The sequence below is a fragment of the Callorhinchus milii genome, unplaced genomic scaffold (assembly GCF_018977255.1).
Source record: "Callorhinchus milii isolate IMCB2004 unplaced genomic scaffold, IMCB_Cmil_1.0 Scaffold3, whole genome shotgun sequence".
Classification (NCBI taxonomy): Eukaryota; Metazoa; Chordata; class Chondrichthyes; order Chimaeriformes; family Callorhinchidae; genus Callorhinchus; species Callorhinchus milii.
In genome coordinates, this window is record NW_024704744.1 from 4,963,450 (window position 1) to 4,972,682 (window position 9,233).

A 9,233-nucleotide genomic window follows, 5' to 3' on the forward strand; every position below is an offset into this window, starting at 1 on the left:
CTAGTAAGCATTAATGTGAAGAGTTAGCTGTCCTCTGTCCTCTCTCTGACCTCCTCCAGTAACATTGGGGTGCAACATGCAGTTTAAATTTAGGAAATTCCAAAGGGAGTGAATAACATTTCTCACAATTTGTCCTTTCTTCCCACTCCCACACCGAGATAAAGAGAGAGAAAGAAACACACACACGGGCATATGCAAATAAATCCAAAGACCCATTACCCGACTTTCACCCCACAGCTTTCCAACCCCAGTCTTAATTATAATAATAATCCTTGCATTTCATGTAGCGCCTTATCACGTCTTTGAGAAGTCTCAAAGCGCTTCACAGAATATACTGCAAAGTGAATTGACTGAATATTTTGTGGGCGAAACGCGGCAGCCAATTGCGCAAAGCAGTGTCCCACAAACCGTCGTGGATTGAGTGACTGAATTCTTCTTATTTTTTTGAAAGGATTATTAAACAAGCCACCAATTGACTAACAACTGGCTCCCTACTTACTGCTAACCCAGGTCCTCTCAATTGTGTGCCGAGGGCTCTAAACAATACGCTACAGGACTCCACAATGAATGACGTAATTAGCGCATGTATTGAGTTCCCCACTGTAACTCGCATTCAATGATTTAGCCCCAGCTCAAAGTTCGCACTCGTTTAATACAGTTTCAATGCAACTGCTTTGAATTTCAACAGATTTTGCAGATATTTAGATAATATAATAATAATAATAATAATAATAATCCTTGCATTTGATATAGCGCTTTTCACGTCGGGAGACGTCCAAGCTTCACAGAATATACTGTAAAGTGAATTGACTGTATATTTGTGGGCGAACGCGGCAGCCAATTGCGCACAGCAATGTCCCTCAAACAGTCGTAGATTGAAAATGACCAATTTATTATTGTTTTTGGTTTTGGAAGGATTATTATTAGGCCTGTGGAGTAAGGAAACTTGCCCAAGGTTTCGCCCTCTGCCTGGAATTGAACTCAGGTCTCTCGCTTGCAAAGCGAGTGCTCTAACCACTGAGCTACAGGACTCCAGATCCATCAGAAAGTGCGGAAAATAATTATCCAAAGTAAATAACTCTGGCTGTTCAAATCGAATATCGTCAAGTTCACATCTATGCAACTTTAATAGCGAGTCAAGTCTTGGTGAGATGCCGATTCTGTGCATGCAAATCATTGTTCCATTTTTGCTTCCAGTAAGTAGTAGTGAAGCTCTCCTGTTCTATTCAATTTTTATGTCCTTGATGATCTATTACGTACATTAAGATTTCACTTTGCTGCACCAATCCTAGCAGAATAGAAAACACATATCTCGCTTTCTTTAAATTCTCCAAAACGATTTGCAATTTGTAAACAGCAAACAGTGCAGATTTCAGGTAAATGCACTGCGCAGACTGAATTGGAGTTCATCTGCAGTGAATCTTTCAAACCTCAGAGAGGAGAGTGGATTTCTCAGCTTGCACGAACGTACAGATTTACTACATACGTGTTTCAAAAACAAACTTAATTAAAGTATTCATGGGCAATGCTTCCAACCGGTATTTTGGGGGGGTTTTGAATGGCAATGTGTGTGACACATGCGGAGAACCCATTGCTGTGCTTAATAGTAATAATAATTCCTTGCATTTGATCTAGAGTTTGAGATGTCTCAAAGCACTTCCCAGGATAAACTGTAAAGTGACTGTGTATTTTGTGGGCAAAACGCGTTAGCCAGTTTGCGCAATCTCCCACAAACAGCCATATAGTGAATGACCACTTTTATCTGAGGGAGTGTTGGCTAGGAAACTGGTAGAAATTCCCTTCTCTTTTTTAATATTGCCATGCAATCTTTAATGTCCACCTGAACTGGCAAATGGGACTTGGGTTCAATGTCTCACCTGAAGGAAAGATCGTGGAACATCACAAAGCAAGTTACAGAAATGGGGCCAAACACTGAGTGGAGAGGGGGAGGAGGGGGTTCAACTGTTCGCTGACAATTTCACACAGATTTAATGGGCCAAGGGCCTTCCTCTCTTGCCAAACATGTCCATTCTCCTGGTTGTCCAAAGTTTGTCCATGCAAAGTGGCTCACACTTCAGCTAATTGGATCAGTCCAATAGTGAGCTCAATTGATGCTTTAGTCAAGCAGTAATAAGCATTTACACACACAATTAAACACAGAGCAGAACACACAGCTTTCCAATTAGCACCAGGTCAGCATCCAAATTAATTGTGCTCTATATAAATAAGAACTTGGAAGGGGGAAGATGGGGAAATTTGAGCTTTGGGGGTCATGCAGAGAATGCAAATTGGTATCTCAGACACTGAGATTTGAGGCCTGAAATTTCATCCAGTCTTAGGTCATCTTAGGCTGAGGAGCGACTGAGGAAAGTTCTTAAATTCTGACTGAAGTTGGAAACTGGTGGCTTTTTTTTTCAAGAATGATAGAAAACAGGCTTTTCCAAATGAAGACTGAATTGAGGAAATGTCCATAAATTTTCAAATTAAAAAAATTCTGCAATTTTTAAATGACCCCCCTCTTCCCAAAAAAAGGTCAAATGGGCCTACAGTTAAAGGCCAGGTGAGGGGTTTAACACCACTTGATTTACTGTCACGTGATGTGACTGTGAATTTTGTGGGCAAATGCCATGGCAATTTGCACATAGCAATGTCCCACAAACAGCCATGAAGCGAATGACTAATTTTGCCTGGAAGATTGTTGTCCTGGACACCGGGAAAAACTCCCTTCTCTTTTCAGAATGCCACCAGAAGGTGGTGGGTTCAAACGTCTAGTCTTGGCTGACATTCCAGGGTAGTTATGGCGGAGTGGTGTATTGTCAGAGGTGCCGTTGTATGGATTAGGCCTTAAACCAAGCTCCCTGTCTGCCTTTCAGGTGCGTGCTAAAAATCTCATGGCACTTTCGAAAAGGGAAAGGAGTTTCTTACAGTGAACAGGAATCCTCCAAAATAGAACTGGTCATTTATTTGATGGCCATTTGTGGGATATTGCCGTGTGCAAATTAGCAGCCATGTTTGACTAGAATGTATATCATCACTACAACGCTTTGAGATACTTTGAAAATGTAATTGTGTGCTTTTTCAAATGCAAGGATTAGTGATAATATAAATAATAATCCTTGCATTTGGTATAGAGTCTTTTCACGTTGTTGAATTTATTTTCATAAGAAGCCAGAACAAGAAAGATGGACTAAAGAGCTTCCTTGTGAGCAGTAAATTTCTAATAGTTCTGAGTTAACATAAAGTTAGCACAGCAGATTTCATCAGAGCTGATTTTATGACTGCGGTGCCAAAAAATGAGCCGTCCAAATTGGAGAAAATGCAGCAGCCAAAAAATTAGATTGTTTTAATGATCTATTGGAGTCCATATAATTAAATACCAAATAAAAGTTGAAGGTTAATTTGAAAACCCAGACATAAGTGGCTGTTTGGAGACATTAAAAGTAACACGAAAGAAAAAAAATGCTTTGAAGAGTCTAGAAAACTGGAAGAAACTTGATAATAATCCCTCCAATTGATGTAGTGCCTTTTGGGGAGGAAGGCATCTTAAAGAGCTTCACAGGAGTTACTGTAAAGTGTAATGACTATTTGTTTTGTGGGTGAATGCAGCAGCCAGTTTGCACACAGCAATGTTACACAAACATCCATGGCAAATTTTACCAAGGGATTGCTGGCCAGGACACCGGGAGACTTTTTGAATAGTACCATTTGATGTTGAACATACAATGGAAAAGGCAGACAGACCTCCATTTAACATCCAAAGGACATCCAGCAATGAAGTGTTTCCTTCAACAGCGTATTGGAGTTTCAGCCCTTGAGTTTAAAGGCCCAACATTGGGGCCTGAACCCATGACTTTCTGACTCGGAGGTGAGAATGTTACCCACTGAGCTAGGTTGACACTTACAACAGCAACCATTTGCACTTATATGGCATCTCTCAGTTACAATGAGCTGTTGGAAATATTTGAGAGCATTGATCAGGTAGAAGGAAACTAGAAGGAAGACATTTTGGATGAGAATTCCAGAGGACGGGGCTTGGAGGCTTTGGGCCACCAAAAATAAGGCAGAACGAGGCATAACCTGAAAGCAGGTAAGGTGGGATAGGACCTTGAAGGGGTTTGAAGTTAATGGTAAGTATCATCTACCCTCCCCATTCTCACCCCTGCTATGCTGCAGGAACACATAAGACTTCTATTGTAGCTAAATGCAGGAGGTTTAAATAATAAGAATAGCTTCATGACTCAAGAACCATGAATTATAGGGGTTGATAATCCCTTTAAAAAATAACTCAATAAATAAAATAATTTGGTCACTGAATCCATGACTGTTTGTGGTACACTGTTGTGTGCAATTGACTGCGGCGTTTCGCACACAAAATATACAGTCAATCCACTTTACAGCACCGTGAAGTGCTTTGAGACATCTCAACAACGCAATAAGGCAACATTTCAAATGCAAAGATTATTATTTTATGGAAAATCGTAACGGTGATCTGAAAGGAGAGACGGAGGAGAGAAGAGGAGGAGTGGGAAGTCAAATGTAAATGAAAAGATTATGAGCAAGAAATTCAAAGATAAATAGGGAATATTATTCAAAGTGATGTCTGGTGTCTTCATAGTTGAGAAGGCATTAAAGAACAACCGGGAGAATGAAATGACAGTGAGTTTAACTTGGACTTGCAACTTCCCATCTGAGAAAATGTTGGAACACTTGTACTGTGTCCAACAGATTGGAAGATGGGAGTTGATTTTGAGGTCACTGAGAATATAAATTAGTCATAAAATGGTTGCTAATAATATTAATATTCCATCATGAAAGAGGGTCAGATGGAACTCATCCAAGAATGTCTGAAGTAAATTAATGAAGAATAAAAGCTATTCAGTGGCTGAAACAATGCAACTCATTAACAATAAAAAGCAGCTAACAAGCAGCAAGCGTGATATACATTGCATATGATATAGCACCTTACAGTCAGGAAGATATCTCAAAGTGCTTCACAGGAATTACAGTGTGGTGTAGTGACTGCAACAACAACAACAATTTGCATTTATATAGTGCCTTTTACATAAGTGGGATGTCCCAAGACACTGGACCTCAAGACACTGCACCCGAGCTGTGGGTTGGATTCAAGAGGAATAGAGGGCAAGGGTAGGTAGGGGTGGAAAAATGACCAAAGGCACAGTTGAAGCTGAAGATCTTGAGATGGGCCTTGAAGGAGGCAAGAGATGGGTCGAAGTGGAGGAGCTTTGGGATGGAGTTCCAGAGGGTGGGGTCAGAAAGGCTAAAGGCCCGACCTCCAATGGTGGAGCTTATTTTGCAGGCAAATGCAGCAGCCAATTTGCACATGGAGATTTCCCACAAAGAATCATGAGATGAATAATTAATTTTATTTGGGGGATTGTTGGCCAGGACACAGGGAGAAACTCGATTGAATTTTGAATAGTGCCACAGGATCTTTAACGTCTACCTAAACATATAGGTCAACAGATTCATGCCTTATCTAAAATATATCCTCTTGTTCTACTGCTTTGGTGCATTCTTAAGTGTTGTTCTACGTTTACTTTCCCAATCCCATGTAACATTTTACACACCTTCATTCATTGCTGTTTGAACCAGCGTCTGCAGGGCGTGATGTGTGTTAAACACAGTATATTTCCTTTCAGAAGGCATTGCTAAGAAGAACCTTGGGCAGGTTAATGAAAGATTGGTCACTCACCCCTTGGCTACTTGTGGAAACTTTTGTGCGCAACTGGCTGCCATATTTCTGCCCACAAAATACACAGCCCAGCTTTACAGTATATCCTGTATATCACCGTGAGATGTCTCGACAACATGCTAAGATGCTATATCAAATGCAAAGATTATTATATTACCATTATATAAGATCTCAAGATAAAAGGGATACTGGTCAATCCTATAACAACAACAACAAATTACATTTGTATCGCGCCTTTCACGTTGGGAGTACATCCCAAGGCGCTGGACAATCAGGGATTGGGATCCAGAGGGGTGAAAGGTGCTTGCTGTGACTGGACAGTTATATTATCATAATAATAATCCTTGAAAGATAATATAAGTTAGAGTGGAGTACAATACATGTATATTTGGACATGTGGTTCCTTGGAAAAACCATAGGCAAACCGTTGAATGAAATCTAAGCATTCAATGAGAGAGAGACTGTCCCTCAGTGTGTTGTGATGGTAAGGTGGTTGGGGCTGGATTTTCAGCATTCGAGATTGTGGCACTGCATAAAGTGCTGTTAATGGCTCATCTGATTCCAGCTATCAATCTAGTTGCCCTTCACTGTACCCTCTCCAATGCTGCATTGTCCTTACTGTAATACAGTGACCAGATATGTATGTAATAAACCAGGTGGGGATGAAGCAAGGCTCTTTATAAATCCAACATTGCTTCCTATGATTTATGCTCTATCCCTTTAGCCATAATATCTTGAATCTCGTGGAAAACTTTCTTTCCCACTTGCTGCACAATCCTCCCATGATTTCAGCAAATCCATCTACTAATACTTTTCCGTACCCTTCTCCCAAGGCGCGTACTGTAGAACAGTGCTATTTGGCTTATATTCTCACTGGCTAATATCTGACCCCGATCTGATCTTCAATCACATGAGGCTGTGGAGTGGTGGTACTGTGGAAGAATTAAGTGAAATCTGCTGAAAAGCCTTTTTCACCCAAATGACGCATGAAATCATAGAAATGTACAGCCTAAAAGAAAGCAATTTAGCCCATTCTGCCTGAGCTGGCTTTCTTTCGAAGGAGTTATCTGTTTAGTCCCATTCTCCTGCCTTTTCGCCAATATTCAATGATTCTATGTCCCACAAACAGCCATGAAGTGAGTGAACAATTTTGCTTTGGGAATTGTTGGCCAGGACACGAGGGAGAAACCACTTTCTCTTTTGGAATTGTGTCATGGGAACTTTAACATCCACCTGAGCTGGCAACAATCCCCCGAATAAAATTGGTCCATTCACTTCATGGCTGTTTGTGAGACATTGCCTTGAGTTGTCTTCTTGATGTGAAAGGTGCTATAACAAATTTAAAGGTTATTATAATTATTATAATGGAGATAGACAGTTGAGAAGTCGTGATACTAAAAGGTACGAGGAAAAGGCAAGAAAATCAGATTGAAAGATCTGTTATGATGCTATCAAGATAGACTGGATAGGTTGGCCAATTTTCACTGGAGAACCGATGTTTAAGTAGGACCTAATAGAAGTGCAAGGATTATTAAGTGTTTAAAAGGTTTCATAACGTTAACAATAATTTTAAAAAATTTAAAGAAATAATATTAAACGTTAACATAAATAGGTTGTTTTCACTAGTTGGGGAGTCGGTAACCAGAGAACACAAATATAAGATAGTTACTACGGATTAAAGCAATGGCTGTTTGTGGGACACTGCTGTGTACAACTGGCTACTGTGTTTCGGCCACAAAATACACAGTAAATCCTGTAATGCACTTTGAAACGTCTCAAAGACATGCAATAAGTCCTCATATCAAAGGCAAGGATAATTATTATTTCTATCTTTAATGGAACAAACTGGTGAAACAGGCTTGACTGGCTGAATGACCTCCTCCTATTCCTTGCAATTTAGCTTCACTCCATCACATTGCCAGACTCATTACCTCCTGAAAAACTAATTCTCAAGCTAATTCTCTTTAAGATGTATCTTGAGCATTCAGAAAGTTATTCTAAGCCACACTAGAAAGCGTTGAATGCTAAATTTAGCAACACAATGTCTTTAAAAGATCCATATTAAAATCCAGTTATTACTTTATTCAAAAAAAATCATAGAGAGGTTTGGTTGAAGAAGGCCCTTGGGCCCATTTGATCTTATCTCTTCCAGAATATCCACCTTATCGTTCTCCCCATCATAGTATCAACCTGTGTTTTTTTTTAAATCAGTGTCCCAGTGTCCTGGTTTTAACCACCCTTCCTGGCAACCTGTTCCTTCCAGTCGTTAATTCCCTTCTGAGTAAAGAGAAACATTTCTTGGTGTCTGTCTAGAATACATTGCCTTCCGTCCTCCCATTCTGGCTTCAGCTGTTTTTAATAATGTTTCTCAGCATCCTGCCCTCACCCATCCTTGCTGCTAAAGTGATCCCATTGAAGCTGCTTATTATTCTCTGTGTGTAATGAAATATTTCCTGAAGTCTGTCCTGAAGCTGCCCTCAATCCAGACGCTGTTTGTGGGACGCTGCTGTGTGCAATTGGAGCCGCGTTTCGCCTACAAAATACGCAGTTAATTAACTTTACAGTATATTCTGTGAAGCGCTTTGAGATGTCCAGAAGACGTGAAAAGGCGCTATATCAAATGTAAGGATTATTATTATTATTTATTCAGATGCTACCCTGCGTGAGGGGCACAAAATGAATGCAAGTTGTTGTTGAAACAACTAAGCTCTCGATGAAACTGTCCCATGTGAAGGGCGCTATATAAATGAAAGTTGTTTGAACAGAAAATGCATGCGCAGTTTAACTCTCAGGATAATAAGAACCACTGCATTTGATAGAGCGCCTTATCATATCATTGAGACGTCTCAAGGTGCTTTACAGGATATATTGTCAAGTGGATTGACTGTGTGTTTCATGGATGAAACCCGGTAAACAATTGGGCTTAGCAAAGTCCCAATATCAGCTATGGAGTGAGTAAGTATTTTTTATTTGGGAGGGATTGTTGGCCAGAATACCAGGAGAAAATCCTGTCTCTTCTCAAACAGTGCCATGGGATCTTTAACATCCACCTGATAAGGCAGACGGGACCTTGGTTTAACATCCTATCGAAAGGATGTGATAACGGATGTGCAATTCATGTTGTTTTGAATTCATACCATGAAACACTGCGTAATCAGGGGCTGAAATTAACTCGGCAACAATCATTTTGTTCGGAAAAATCTACCTGTCTGAAGCCTGCAATCTGTTTTGCAATCAGCGAATCTCAACCTTTCCAGGCCGTCTGATTTCTGAACTGCATGCTGATCGACTGACTCGCTCTTTAAGTCAATTGATGGTACAACCGGCAAAATATTCCCCCAAAGCCTTTCAGTCCTGGTGTGAAGGCACCATCTGCTGCTATTTTTGCTGAAACCAATTAATGTTATGAAAAAGGTTACGGTTTCTCCGCTCAGTCTAATGATTGATGATTTGGGGACCAACGCATAGTCTTCAAGACGTTGCTGGAGACGGAAACAGCAGTGCCTCCACCAAAAAATAC